Genomic DNA, 16,021 nt, shown 5'->3' on the forward strand with positions numbered 1-16,021 from the left:
TGGATTCCTGCATAGTAACTGCAGAAATCTGACTCCTAACAATGTGCACTGGCACAATGGGTCCAACAGAGTTTAATGACAAAATAGATAAGTACTTTTTTGTAACAGTCTCATGTTAGGGACGTATGAAAAAGAATGAAAAAAAGGAATAAAGAAAAAGAATTAACATAGTAACTTATAGGTCCAAAGACATGGAGAGGTATTAGAGATTTTGTATTCATCTTGGATATGAAATGAACATGAATTACATGTAGGCTATTAGTAAAAGAACACATATCCCATATAAACAGGTGTATATTATATTCCCTAAGCTTTATAGGTGGGGAATGAACATGTAATATATGTAGATAATAGAGGAATAAACACATATCCCATATAAACAGGTGTATATTATATTCCCTGAGCTTGATAGGTGGAGAATGAACATGAAATATCTATTTATATAATTGCCTTGTAATATTTTCATTTCCTGTTCTGTCCAGATGTCACCGTTTCCAAGAATTCCAAGCGGAGGCAGTTCACCGACCGCCATATTGGAACACCCAAGTGATGGGTGTCTCAATATGGAAACTGCTGCTGGTACCAACCTATTGCGCGGTACCACCAGCGGAACACCGTCGCACCACACGCACACACACACTCTCACACACTCTCAGTCACAGTCACATTCACAGTCACACTGTCTCTTGCGTGGTACCACCAGCGGAACACCGTTGCACTGTGCCTGCGTGAATTCCGTGCAGGCGCAGTGAATAATTCGACTTATCCCGGCGGCAGATGCACGACGTGTCTACAAGCAAAGGAAGCCGGTCACATTAAAGGGATTTTCCCACAAACAAAAGTTAATTTTAAAAATTGTCTGTGTCTGACCGCGTAAAGAGCATACCACATCTCCTGGGCAGGGGAGGAAGCAAAAGACAATACCGACATTACAGCAGGGGATCACAGAGGATTCATTTTGTGAGGTAAAATATTTCACTGACTGTTTTTAAACAATATTTTACCTCACAAAATAAATCCTCTGCGATCTCCTGCTGTAATGTCAGTATTGTCTTTTGCTTCCTCCCCTACCCAGGAGCTGTGGTATGCTTTGTAGACGGTCTGATACAGGGGTGAGAGACAGAGCACAGGAGGAGACAGCTCAAACAGGACATCACATGAGGGGAGAACACAGGAAGGAGAGAGACAGCAGACAAGGGGGATAGCACATGGGGTAGACAGGTAAAAGAAGAGAGCACAGACGGGAGAAGTTAGCACCTGGGGAAAGAGAGAGTGGATAGGTGGGTGAGTACATGGGGGGAGAGATTCTCAACGCTGCAAAGTCTGCACCCATCGTGGCATTACCGCCCTCCCGAAGCAATAGCATCGGGCCTCCATCTAGTATGTAGATAATAGGAGAATGAGAATTCCATATAAACAGGTGTATATTATATTCCCTGAGCTTGATAGGTGGAAAATGAACATGAAATATATGTAGATAATAGGCGAATGAACACATATACCATATAAACAGGTATATATTATATTCCCTGAGCTTGATATGTGGGGAATGAACATGATATAAATGTAGATAATAGAGCAATGAACACATATCCCATAGAGTTGAGCGAAACGGGTCGGTCAAATTCATAAGTCGCCGACTTTCGCTAAAGTCGGGTTTCATGAAACGAAACCCGACCATAGCGTGAGGTCGGCCATGAGGTCGTCGACCAGAGCGCCAAAGTCGCGTTTCAAATGATGCTTCCAGCGCCCTTTTTCAGCCAATGATGGAGGATGCACACTGTGGACAACGTGATGACATGGGAAGCGGTCACCACCATCTTTGAGAAGGACATGCAAGTGATTGGCTTGCTTTGTGTGGCATCACAGGGGCTATAAAAGGGCTTGCACGCCGACCACCATCTTACTTCTGCCGATCTTAGCATAGGGAGAGGTCGCTGCTGCTGATTCTGAATAAGGGAGAGCGTTAGGCAGGGAAGAAGAACAAAAAAAACTGTGTGCAGTGACAGGGGAGGATATATTTTTGTACATCAGCTCTGTTGGTTATTAGGCTGCCTTATTAGTCTCCCTGATAGCTGCATTGCTGTTTGCACACTGCTGTGCAAACTGCTTTTTTAAAAGCAAAAATACTTTTCTTCCTCTTTTCTGCACAGTTACCAAGCGTTCATTTTTACACATTTTTGTGTGCAGCAGTCCTGCTTATTAGGCTGCCTGCTGCCATACTTGGACTGAGAGCATCATTGTCAGCCTCCTAAAATCTCTAGGGAGCTTCCAATTCTCCCCAATACTATATACACCTTGTACCTTGTCATACACCAGCCAATTTCAGCCTGTTAAATTGAGGTGTAATCTATAGTGGGCCTGAGATAATAGTTCTGCCTCCTAAAATCTCTAGGGAGATTCAAATTCTCCCCAATACTATATACACCTTGTACCTTCTCATACACCAGCCAATTTCAGCCTGTTACATTGAGGTGTAATCTATAGTGGGTCTGAGAAAATAGTTCAGCCTCCTAAAATCTCTAGGGAGTTTCAAATTCTCCCCAATACTATATACACCTTGTACCTTGTTTTACAGTACCATATAGCTGGTGGTATTTTGGGTACATTTTAGTATGGTGGAAGAGTCCGTGGAAGTGGGCGGGGGTTGCCAGCTGGTACTGATGGTGGTGGTGGTGGTGGTGCATCTGCTGGTAGTGGCAAAAGCACAATAGCACCTAAGGCAGGAGGTGTTGAGCCTGCGTCATCTTCTGGCTACATAAGGCCTCTGGGAGTAGGTAAACCGCTTTTAAAGCCGGAGCTTCAGGAACAAGTTTTGGCTTACATTGCTGACGCAGCCTCCAGCTCTATCGCCTCCTCTTCTGAAGTTTCAAAAAATAAAAGCACTGAGTCGTCAGTGGAGGCTCCTGGTCAGGAACAACACCTTTCCTTGTGTCCTTCACCCCTACCAAAAGTGAGGGATGCGGCAGGCCACACTACAGATTACTCCATGGAGCACTTTTCACATACCATGCCTGGGTTATCAAGTCAAATCGTGAATTCCCCAGTCCAAGATGAATCTGACATGGAGTGCACTGATGCACAGCCACTGCTAGATTTTTCTGCTGGTACATTCACTCAGAGCACTACATTGTCCTTGCAGTGTACTGAGCCAGAATCTGACCCTGATGAAACTCAGGTGCCCCTTCCCGCATACTATACCAGCTTACACGGTGACACAGAGGAAGGTGCACATGAAATTGAAGAGGAGGTGATGGATAACCCAGTTGTTGACCCAGACTGGCATCCATTGGGGAAGAGGGTGCCACTGCCAATAGCTCAGAAGAGGAGGAGGAGGATCCGCAGCAGGCATCGACATCGCAACAGCTGTTATCTGGCAGGCCCGTAGCAGTCCAAAGACGAGTTACAAAAACCAAAAGAGTTGCAGGACAGCTTGGCCAGATGGTCAAATTAGCACAGTGTGCAAGGCCTCAAAATGTCTTCCATAGTAGGAAGAGTGCAGTGTGGCACTTTTTCGAACAAAATCCTAATGATCAGGCAAAGATTATCTGTAAGAAGTGCGCAAAGACCTTTAGCCAAGGGAAAAATCTGAGAGATTTGAATACCAGTTGTGTTATGATTGAGTCACCGTAGGAGGCAAAAACAGAAATGCCAGCTAAGTCCAGAAAACCAGAGAAGTTGGCAGCTATCGGATTGCAGACCCCTGAACCTATCAACACAACTAGCAGTAGCCGTGGGGGGTTCCTACGATGCCCTAGACCCCTCGATCACAGCCGGAGAATTAAATAGGCCTAAAGAAAGAAAGGGGAAATCTAAACTGCCCCAGAGCAGACCCCAAAGCAATAGGCAGCCCCCAACATATAATGACGGTGAAGCAAGATGAAAATACTAACACAGACAGAAAGATAGACTGAGCAAAGATGGGGCCCAAGCTAACTAGATAGAAAAGGACAGGAAGGCTGCTGTCTGCAATCCGTGAAAAACCCTATGAAAATAAGAGCCAACAGACTGACAGAGAAAAAGGCCCTGAAGACGCTAGGCTTCAAAAAAGCTATGTCAGTACTCAGGAATATTCTGAAGACAGAGCTAGAGGCAAAAGGAGATTCAGCTCACCCCAGCAGGGAATGGCAGAATACAGAAAAGCAAGGAAAACAAAAAACAAAACAAAAATGCTAACAGGAAAAACAGAAAACTTAGCTTTAGAGGAGCAGGAATCAGACTGGTGTCCTAGAAGTCCACAGAGAAATCACCCGCAGGGCAGAAGGGCGTCGGCAGCCTTATATCCAGTCCGTGACTCCACTCAGCCAGTCATCCTCAATAGGCTCAGGTGCCTGATAATCAGGCTCATTACCTTCCTTTACCAGAATAGGGAGTTCACCAGACCTCAGTGACGAAGGGGAAAATGAACTCACAACACAGTTGCATGCTTAAACATTTAACCACCATGCACTTGCAAGCGTGGACGGACTACCAAACCTCACGTACCACATGTGCACCTGCTCCGAATGAAGGTAGTCAGCAACGCTACATCGCTTCCCCCACTGTAAGCCCACCGGTTAGCACACCACCAGCAGCAAATGTTGAGGTGTCGTCGCAAGGCCAAAGCAGTCAGGGAATCACAATGTTATTGCTACGAAAGACTGAATCTAGGCCATCAGCAAGACCACCAACACCATCACCATCACCAACCCTCTCTCAGTCCGCCATGTCCACCGCTAGTTCCACCATATGCAGCTCTCAAGTCCAGCTCACCCTACCAGAGACTCTGAGTAGGACAAGAAAGTATCCGCGTACACTGTGTTTGAACGCCCACATTGCCAAACTAATCTCGTTAGAGATGATGCCCTACCGGTTGGTTGAAAGCGAAGCTTTCCATGAGCTCATGGCCTACGCAGTACCACGCTATGACCTACCCAGTCGGCCCTTCTTTTCTCGAAAAGCCATCCCAGCCCTCCACCTGCATGTGAAAGACCGCATTGTCCATGCACTCAAGCAATCAGTGAGTGTAAAGGTGCACCTCACAACAGATGCATGGTCCAGTTGGCATGGCCAAGGCCGTTACGTGTCCATCACTGCGCACTGGGTTAATGTGGTGGATGCAGGGTCCACAGGGGACAGCAGCGGTGGGACAGTGCTGCCTAGCCCACGGTATAGGAAACAGTTGGTTGTAGGCGTTCGACCCTCCTCCTCCTCCAGAAGCGAAAGCTCGTCCACAGAGCGCGGTCGCACGAGCACTTCATCCGCAGCTGCCAGTGTTGCACACGAGGTGTCCAGCGTCGGACTGGAACACCTTGGGCCCACCAGAGAAAATCATTCTTGGGGCCCACTATGTAGCTGCATAGAGTTAAATACCAGACCACCAATTATGCGGTAAAACACGCTAATATCCGGGTATAATATAAGGTTGTACATGTCTTAATTATGTAGCAGGAGTTGGGGTAGCCCCCTCATAGAATATAAAGCAGCCCCCTCACATAGTATAATGCAGCCATCTCATAGAATATAATGCAGCCATCTCATAGAATATAATACTGCCCCCCTCATAGGGTATAATACTGCCCCCCTCATAGGGAAGGAATAATGCACCCCCTCATAGGGTATAATGCACCCCCTCATAGGGTATAATGCACCCCCTCATAGGGTATAATACTGCCCCCCTCATAGGGTATAATACTGCCCCCCTCATAGGGTATAATACTGCCCCCCTCATAGGGAATAATACTGCCCCCCTCATAGGGAATAATACTGCCCCCCTCATAGGGAATAATGCTGCCCCCTCATAGGGTATAATACTGCCCCCCTCATAGGGTATAATGCACCCCCTCATAGGGTATAATGCACCCCCTCATAGGGTATAATACTGCCCCCCTCATAGGGTATAATACTGCCCCCCTCATAGGGAATAATACTGCCCCCTCATAGGGTATAATGCACCCCCTCATAGGGAATAATGCTGCCCCCTCATAGGGTATAATACTGCCCCCCTCATAGGGTATAATACTGCCCCCCTCATAGGGTATAATGCTGCCCCCTCATAGGGTATAACGCTGCCCTCCTCATAGGGTATAATGCACCCCCTCATAGGGAATAATGCTGCCCTCCTCATAGGGTATAATGCTGCCTCCTCATAGGGTATAATGCTGCCCCCTCATAGGGTATAATGCTGCCCCCTCATAGGGTATAATGCTGCCCCTTCATAGGGTATAATACTGCCCCCCTCATAGGGTATAATACTGCCCCCCTCATAGGGTATAATGCTATATAGATATAGAGTTAGATAGATATAGATAGAAAGATAGATGAAGAAATAGATAGATATAGAGATAGATAGTAGATAATGGATAGAAAGTAGATAATGGATAGATATAGATAGAAAGATTCATAGAGATAGATATAAAGATAGATATAGAAAGAAATATAGATAGATAGATAGATCGATAGATAGATAGATATAGAGATAGATAGATATATAGATAGAGATAGATAATAGATAGAGATATACAGATATAATAATAATAATATAGACATATATAGATAGATATAGAGATAAATATATATAGATAGATGGCTATAAATAAAAATAGATATAGAGATATATATAGAGATAGATATAGAGATAATAGATATAGAGATATATAGATAGATATAGAGATAGATATAGAGACAAATAGATATAGAAAGATAGATATAGAGATAGATATAGAGATAATAGCTAGATATAGAGATATGTATAGAGATAGATAGATATAGAGTTAGAAAGATAGATAGAGATAGCTAGATAGATAGATGGATAGATAGATATAGATAATAGAGATAATAGATAGATATAATAGATAGATATAGAGATAGATATAGAGATAGATATAGAGATAGATGGATAGATCAATAGATAGATAGATAAAGAGAGAGAGATGGAGATAGAGATAGAGATAGATAATGAGATATAGAGATATAGTGTTAGCTAGAAAGATAGATATAGAGATAGATAGATATAGAGATAGATATGGATATAGAGATAACAGATATAGATAGATAGATAGATATAGAGATAGATAGATAGATATAGAGATAATATATAGATAGATAGATATAGAGATAATATATAGATAGCTATAGAGAGAGAGATATAGAGATAGATATAGAGAGAAACAGATATAGATATAGAGATAGATAGATAGATATAGAGATAATAGATAGATATAGAGATAGATAGATAGATAGATATAGATATAAAGATAGAGACAGAGAGAGCGGTAGATAGAGAGATAGATAGATACAGAGATCGATAAATAGATAGAGAGATAGATATAGATATAGATAATAGATAGAGATAGATAGATAAAGATAGATAATAAATATATAGATAACAGATAGATATAGAGATAGAGTAAGATAGAAAGATATAGAGATAGGTAGATATAGATAATAGAGATAGCTAGATAGATAGACATAATAGATAGATATAGATATAGATAGATATAGAGATAGATAGAAAGATAGATATAGAGATAGATGTAGAGATAGAAAGATAGATATAGAGATAGAGCGATAGATAGATAGAGATAGATATATATAATAGATAGAGATAAATAGATAGATAGATAAAGATAGATAGATATAGAGATAGATATAGAGATAGAAAGATAGATAGATATACAGAGAGATAGATATAGAGATAGAGATAAATAGATAGATATAGAGAGAGATAGAGAGAAATAGATATAGATATAGAGATAATAGATATATATAGAGATAGATAGATATAGATATAGAGAGAGATAGATACAGAGAAAAGATATAGAGATAAATAGATAGAGAAAGATAGATATATAGATATAGAGATAGAAAGATAGATAGATATACAGAGAGATAGATATAGAGATAGATAGAGATATATAGATAGATAGCTATAGAGATAGATATAGAGAGAAATAGATATAGATATAGAGATAGATATAGAGATAGATATATAGATATAGAGATAGATATAGAGATAGATATAGATATAGAGATAGAGCGATAGATAGCGAGAGATATAGATATAGAGATAGATAGATACAGAGAAAAGATATAGAGATAGATAACGGATAAATAGATAGATAGGTATAGAGATAGATAGATATAGATATTAGATAGAGATATATATATATAGATAAAGATAGATAGATATAGATGGTAGCTAGATAGATAATAAATATAGAGATAATAGATATAGATAGAGTAAGATAGATAGATAGAGATAGATAGATAGACATAATAGATAGATATAGAGAGATATATATAGAAAGATATAGAGATAGATAGATATAGAGATAGATGTAGAGATAGAAAGATAGATATAAAGATAGAGCGATAGATAGAGATAGATATAGAAATAGATAGATATAGATAATAGATAGAAAGATAGATAAAAGAGAGATAGAGAGAGAGAGAGATATATAGAGATATAGAGATAGATAGAGAGAGCGAGAGAGATATAAAAACAAAACAAAACACAATACTCACCTCTCCTCCTCGCTCCCACGCTGATCCCGGCTTCAGTGTCAGGAGCTGCCCCCTCTGCCAGACACACAGCGGGTGCGCGATGTAGTGACGTCATCGTGCAGCGGCTGTGAGTCAGGAGCAGAGAGGACTGAGGGCGGCGCCGGCCCTGATGCAGAGCGGCTTACTGGGCTGGGGGCGGGGCCTCTGGGGGTGGAGACCTGAAATGATATTCACTGCTTCGCAGTGAATATTCATTTCTCTTTAGCAGCGGGGACAGGGGCTCCTGCCTCCTGACACCCACTGCTGCTCCGCTGGCAGGGGCCCCCATAGCAGCTGCATGGTGTGCGACACACCACTGGCTGGGGGCCCCTGGAGCAGCGGGGGCCCTAGGCAACTGCTGGCCCTGTATGCCTGCAGGTGCCAGGGCCCACCAGATGCCAGGGCCCACCGGAGAATCCTCCGGTTCTCCGGTGGGCCAGTCCGACGCTGGAGGTGTCCCACTATCGAATAGCTAGTGGTAAGCGTCAGCAGGCTGTGTTGAAGATGATGTGTTTGGGCAACAACAGACACACCGCGGAGGTACTGGCCGACTACTTGCAGTGACAAACTGAGTCATGGCTGGGCAGTCTACATCTTGAGGCAGGCAAGGTAGTTAGTGATAACGGCCGAAATTTTGTGGTAGCCATAGCCCTTTCAAAACTCAGACACATACCTTGCCTGGCTCACACCTTGAACCTGGTGGTGCAGTGCTTCCTCATTAATTATCTGGAGTTATCAGCCCTGCTCCAGAAGGTGCAAAGACTGTGCTCTCACATCCGCCGGTCGCCCATACACTCCAGTCGTATGCAGAAGCTGTAGTGATTGCTTCACCTTCCCAAGCTCCGCCTAATTATCGACATTGCAACAAGGTGGAACTCCACCCTGCACATGGTTGAGAGGCTGTGCGAACAGAGGCAGGCTGTAATGTATTTGTGGGAGGATACATGGGCAGGCAGTTTGGTGGCAGACATCGAGTTGTCGGGTGTGCAGTGGTCGAAGCTGAAAGACCTCTGTAAAGTCCTTCAGTGTTTTGAGGAATGCACACGGCTGGTAAGCGCAGACGACGCCATCATAAGCATGAGCATCCCACTTATGCGTCTGCTCATGCAAACTTTGACGCACATTAAGGAGCAGGCGTCTGCAGCCGAGGAGGAAGAGGAGGATGGAAGCCTTGATGACAGTCAGCCATTGTCTGCTCAGGGAACTCTCCTGGACGAGGTGGAGGAAGAAGAGGAAGAGGAGGAGGAGGATGATGGGGATGATTATTTAGGGGAGGAGGATGCTTCTCAGGTGGCAAGAGAAAATGTTGGCGTGGCAAAGTCTGGTACAGGGTTTGTGCGTGACTGGAGGGATGTGGATTTGCCAGAAAGTGCTCCTCCACCCAGCACTCGCAGTGCATTATTGACACCTGGAACATTTGCCCACATGTGTGATTATGCCTTGCAGATCCTAAAAAGGGACCCCCGCATTGCCAAAATGATGAACGATGACGACTACTGGTTAGCCAGCATCCTGGATCCACGCTATAAAGGCAAATTCCAAAACATCATGCCACAGGAGAACCAAGAGCTAATACTGGCTAACAAACAAGCAACTCTGGTAAACCGTTTGTTTGAGGCATTCCCAGCACACAGCAGCGGTGATGGTCCTCCCACGAACCATAGGGGGCAACATGGAAGAGGTGTTCGTGGTGCACACATCCGAAGTGGCGTTGGAGACAGGGGTTTCATGACCATGGTGTGGACTGATTTTTCAGGTACCGCTCACACGACTGGTAATACTGCATCGATTGAAAGTGACAGGAGACAGCAGTTGGTTACAAACTATTTCTCCTCCCATATCAATGTTCTCCCTCACAGGTCATTCCCCCTTACAGTAGCTCGCTTGTCCTGCTACTAGTGTGCTATCCGAAAGAGTCTTCAGTGCTGTTGGATCAATCCTGACAGAAAAAAGGACCTGTCTGTCCACCCAAAATGTTGATGATCTAACCTTCATTAAAATGAACCATGCATGGGTTTCAAAGGATTTTGTCCCACCTTCCCCTGATGACACATAGGTTGGCAGAAAAATGGCTCGCTTTTGTCCTCCTCTTCCTCGGACTTCTCCAATTCCTCCATTTGCAGCCGTTGAATGTCCAACATCAGCATATGCCATTTTTTCAACCTCCCTAACTGGGCTGCCTCCGCCCCCAGGGCCGGGGTCACCACCTGGCGCACGCACCTGTGCGAGTGCCGTTGCCCTGGACAGGTGGGTGGGCCCACTCTTGGGCGACGGCACTGGGATCCACGGTACTGCGATACAGCAACCCTTTCTTCCCAAAGAACTGTTTTCGCTGTCTCCACAGACAAAGTAATTGAGGGTCAGCATCGCCTCTGAGAATTCTCCCGGGAGTTTTTCCCGTGATTAGTAATTCCAAAATTTCTGCAATCACTTGACTTTCCGTCTGTACTTTTATCCATCTCGTTTCCTCTTGCGGAGAGTCTGGACTGTCTTACTGAGACTGAAATATATATGAAGATTTAAAAATACCCCAACAGTGTATACAGGTGTATGCTTCGAATACATTTCCCTTTTTCTACTTTTTAGATTCTTGTCTAATCCATACTGAGGCTGTGAGTGTCTTTGTCGGACTCCGGAAATATACACGGAGATTTTTAATGTTTAAACTATGCTATATATACCTGTTATCCAGTGATCCTGTACCCTTTCTCAACTTTCTACAATCTGGTCGAATCCATACTGGGCCTGAGACCGTCTGAGTCTGCCTCCTGATATATATACATAGATTTTTAATGTGTAAACTATGCTATATATACCTGGTATCCGGTGATACTGTACCCTTTCTCAACTTTCTACAATCTTGTCGAATCCATACTGGGCCTGAGACCGTCTGAGTCTGCCTTCAGATTAGAGATGAGCGGTGTTCGAACAGTTCGCCAAGTTCAAATTCGAGCTGTTTTGGGCGGTGTTCGAGCCATTTATCGAACTCGAACACTTTGCTTAAAATTCCGCTGTTCAAGGTTCTGTTCGAGAACGGATCGTTCACCAAAAGCGTACACCTGTCAAGGAGCTACACTGTGTGTGTTTCTAATAATTTTTTACAGCATCTTGTCCAGAAAATCCTTTTGGGCCTTGTAGCACTGTCTGCTACTCAGCAGAGGAGCCCACCCGTGAACCTAGCTATGCCGCCTGTTTATGAAAGAACCAGTTTTTGACTACATTTAGCCCAGTTAATACTTTGGGCCTAGTAACTGTGTCTGCTACTCAGCAGAGGAGCCCACCCGTGAACCAAGCTGTGCCGCCTGTTTTTGTAAGAACCATTTCTTAACTCCATTTAGCCCAGTGAATACTTTGGGCCTAGTACCTGTGTCTACTGCTCAGCAGAGGAGCCCACCCGTGAACCTAGCTATGGCGCCTGTTTATGTAAGCACTGTCTGCTACTCAGCAGAGTTGCCCACCTGTGAACCAAGCTATGCCGCCTGTTTATATAACAACTGTGTGCTACTCAGCAGAGGAGCCCAGCTGTTAAGCAAGCTACAGCACCTGTAGTTTGGACACTTAATTTTTTCAAATTCTTTCTGGAATGCCGGTTAGTAGAGTTGAGCGACATTCATCCACTCAATGCCGACTTTTATTCCCCATTGACTTGCATTGGGGTCGGGTTTCGGACGAAACTCCAACTTTTTTTGCCCTAGTCGGACCAGTTTCATCTGAAACAAATTTTGTTTCATGAAACCCGATTCGTCCAAAGTCGCTCAACTCTACCAGTTAGGCCTAATTCCGGAATTCCGGTTGACCTGCACTTACTGGGAAATCCTCGTTCGCGGGGAAGAATTGGAATCCCAGATCCCCATCACTAACGAGGTTCAGCGGGTTATCCGCTCCTGTAAGCGACACACGCCGGTCCTTTCAGTGTAGTGCGCGTGCAGCCTCGGCCATGTGAGGGCATGACAGACCTGTTATTGCCCGATCTCGCGTGCCAGAGCCTCGCGTGTCCCTCTAGTAAGCTGGACGCAGACCGCGGGGGCATGCCGGAGTCTCGTTCGTTAACGGAATTAAGCTGACAAATTGCTCGCACAACTAAAAACGGCCATGCACCACCACCCACAGAATCGAGAAAGCTTGCAATCTGTCCATCCTTTCCGTGGCTGGCATGGTTGAGGTTGCCCGTGTGGAGTCCAATTAATCCACAGACTCCACTCCTGGTGGTGCCCTTCTGGACATTCCTTTAAGGTTCAGCTTTGCAACCATACTGCTCCCGCAAACAAAACATTTTGCCTTCATGGACGCTGTTCAGATGGTCGTGGGAATAACACCGCCTGATCGGCAGTTGGCATAATTTAGGGTGGGATGTCCGACGATATATGATCGTCTTCAATTTTAGAATTTTAGAATTTTTTTTATTTTAGATTTTTATTCCAGCCTTTCTTGACTTTATAAGGGCATGACATACCTATATCTGTGTCTCATCCACCTCCTTTTACTCCTCCACCTCTTTTCTAAATGTAGTTGCCCTTTTCCATAAGTAATTTGTGTCTTCTGAGCATTTTGTCTGCTTTGAGACACCTTTTAAGGTGTTTTGTATGTGTTTTCTATGTGTTTGTATGTGTTTGTGTTTGCCTGCCACTGTTTTCAACGAACTTGCCTCCTGTTAGAAGAACCGAACCGAACTCGAACACTAGTGGGGTGGCTCAACACTATTCCTGATATATAGACGTACATTTTTAATGTTTAAACTATGCTATATATACCTGGTATCTGGTGATACTGTACCCTTTCTGCAGGAAAGTCCTCCTCCACCCACCACTCTAAGTGTATCATTGACACCTGGAACATTGGCCCACATGTGTGATTATTTCTTGTGGATCTTCTTTTTATATTGTGGTGTGATCCATCCTGAGCGTGTGAGAGTCTGTGGGTTACTCCTGCAATTTATATGTAGATTTAAAAATTACCCCAACACTATATACAGCTCTACGCTTGTGATACATTACTTATTTACTGCTTTTTATATTCTGGTCTAATCCAAGCTGACCAAGTGAGAGTCTGTTTCTGACTCTGGAAATAAATACTGAGATTGACAATGACCCCTACACTGTATACAGCTGTACGCTTCAGATCCATTACCGTTTTACGGCTTTTTATATTGTGTTGTAATCCATACTGAGCCTGAGAGCGTCTGTGTCTGCCTCCTGAAATATATACCGAGATTTAGAATGTTTAAACTATACTATATATACCTGCTATCTGATGATACAGTACCCTTTTTCTACTTTTTATATTCTTGTCTAATCCATACTGAGCCTGTGAGCGTCTCTGTGTGACTCATTAAATATATACGGAGATTTACAATTATCCTTTGACTGTATACAGCTGTACGCTTCTGATACAGTACCATATATCTGTTGTTATTTTGGGTACATTTTCTCCAAAATTTGGAAATATGGTGGAAGAGGCCGCGGAAGTGGGCGGGGGTTGCCAGCTGGTACTGATGGTGGTGGTGGTGCATCTGCTGGTAGTGGCAAAAGCTCAATAGCAGCTAAGGCAGGAGGTGTTGAGCCTGCGTCATGGTCTGGCTCCGGAAGGCTACCTTTTCTGGGAGTAGGTTAACCGCTTTTAAAGCCGGAGCATCAGGAACTGGTTTTGGCTTACATTGCCAAAACAGACTCCAGCTAATATGCCCTCCTAAGTTTCAAAATATGCAAGCACTGAGTCGTCAAGTGCTGGCTCCTGGTCAGGAAGAACCCCTTTCCTTGTGTCCTTCACCCCCACCAAAAGTGAATGATGCACCAGGCCACACTTCACATTAGTCCATGTAGCTCTTTCTCACATACCATGCCTGGGTTATCAAGTCAAATCGTGAATTCCCCAGTCCAAGATGAATCTGACATGGAGTGTGGGTCGCCAGCCAGGGCAGTGGGGTTAATCGGTACCGGGCCGGTGTCTCAGAGGGATGTGTCACGGTGGTGGTGACCCGGTCCCTGGCCCTAGGCATCCATGCAAAGGGATGAATAACGTTTATAGGTGAATGATACGTGACGCCACCTGTGGTTTCTGATCAGATTGACAAGCACTGCAGTGTCGCTTCTCTGTGACAGATGTTGTGGTGCAGCTAAGATGTAGAAGCCCTGCACAGGCAGGGCCGTAGTCGCAGGGCAGATGAAAGAGTTGGTAGATGGTGTGCAGTGCAGGATGTAGCAGAGCCGTGCGCCAGGCGCTGGAGAAAGATGACAGACACAGTCGTGCAGTTCCTTTACCTGTACTTGGTAAGTGCCGTCCAGGACCCAGAGTACAGATGGAAGGAGTTGGTCAGCCTGGAAGCAAATTAGGAATTCTCTCTCTGCAGATAGGTAGTGTGGCCTCCGTTCCAGCGCTTATCTGAGGTACTCGCAGTACTGAGTTCACTGAAGTGCCCCCTGTTGACTCTCTTTTGGAACTTTCTCGCATGGCAGGCAGCCGTAGCCTTTTCCTTCTGGCTCACACACGTCGCTGCTGGGGCCTCCCAGCCTTAGTTGGGAACAGAGCATTTACAGCTGCTACTTCCTCCGGTTTCTGCTGCAGGACCGTCAGTGTCCCTACAAACTCGGAGACCGTAATCCGGACCATGCGCTCCAGCTAGGAGTGAGCCTTAACTCTGCTCATCCTCCAGCTCCCCTTCTCACATCCACACACTTCCCCTTCCCTTCACAGACTGCCCTAACTTCCCTCCTCCCGACCACAGAGAGCAGCTCCTCAGCAGTCAGGTTCAGAGCTCCCCTGCTGCCCTGGAGTGGGAATTGTGCTATGTGTTGGTTTAACTGCTAGAGAGATCCTTCGTTGCTTCCAAGCAAGACATCACACTCCCTAGGAGGAAGGTAATGCCACTGTGGCGACCGTACTCCTGGGGGCGCCACAAGTGCACTGATGCCCAGCCACTGCTAGAGGATTCTGCTGGTACATTGACCCAGAACACTACATTCCCCTCGCACTCTACACAGCCAGAATCTGACCCTGATGAAACTCAGGTTCCCCTTCCCGCATATTATACCACCTTACATGGTGACAAAGAGGAAGGTGCAGATGAAAGTGCAGGTTCCTTGAGCAGGTGGGGGGGCGCATACTCATGGGCGACGGCACTGGCACAGCACCCCTCATAGTACGCAAAAGTGTCTCTGCCGGTGGTGGGAGGGCCCTCCACCCGCCGTCAGACACACTGCCGTACTATGAGGTGCCCTGTGCCAGTGCCATCACCAACGAGTGGGCCCCCCTGCTTGCTCAGGATCACAGCACTTGCAAAGTTGAAATACTTACCTCTCCCTGCTTCACTGCCGTGAAGTCTTCTGCGTTTCCTGACAGTGACATTCTGGTCAGAGGGCGCGATGACATAAAGTCTGTACGCCCTCTACCTAAACAGTGCAAGTGCAGAGAGATGGAAGATGGGGACGACTTGGAGTCCAGAGTACAGGAATTCCCTAGCGAGGAGACTTATTTAATTGTTTTAAAGGTTGGGAGCAATTTT

The sequence above is a fragment of the Dendrobates tinctorius genome, unplaced genomic scaffold, assembly GCF_039654945.1.
Source record: "Dendrobates tinctorius isolate UK_male_01 unplaced genomic scaffold, ASM3965494v1 ptg000010l, whole genome shotgun sequence".
In the NCBI taxonomy this organism is placed as follows: domain Eukaryota; kingdom Metazoa; phylum Chordata; class Amphibia; order Anura; family Dendrobatidae; genus Dendrobates; species Dendrobates tinctorius.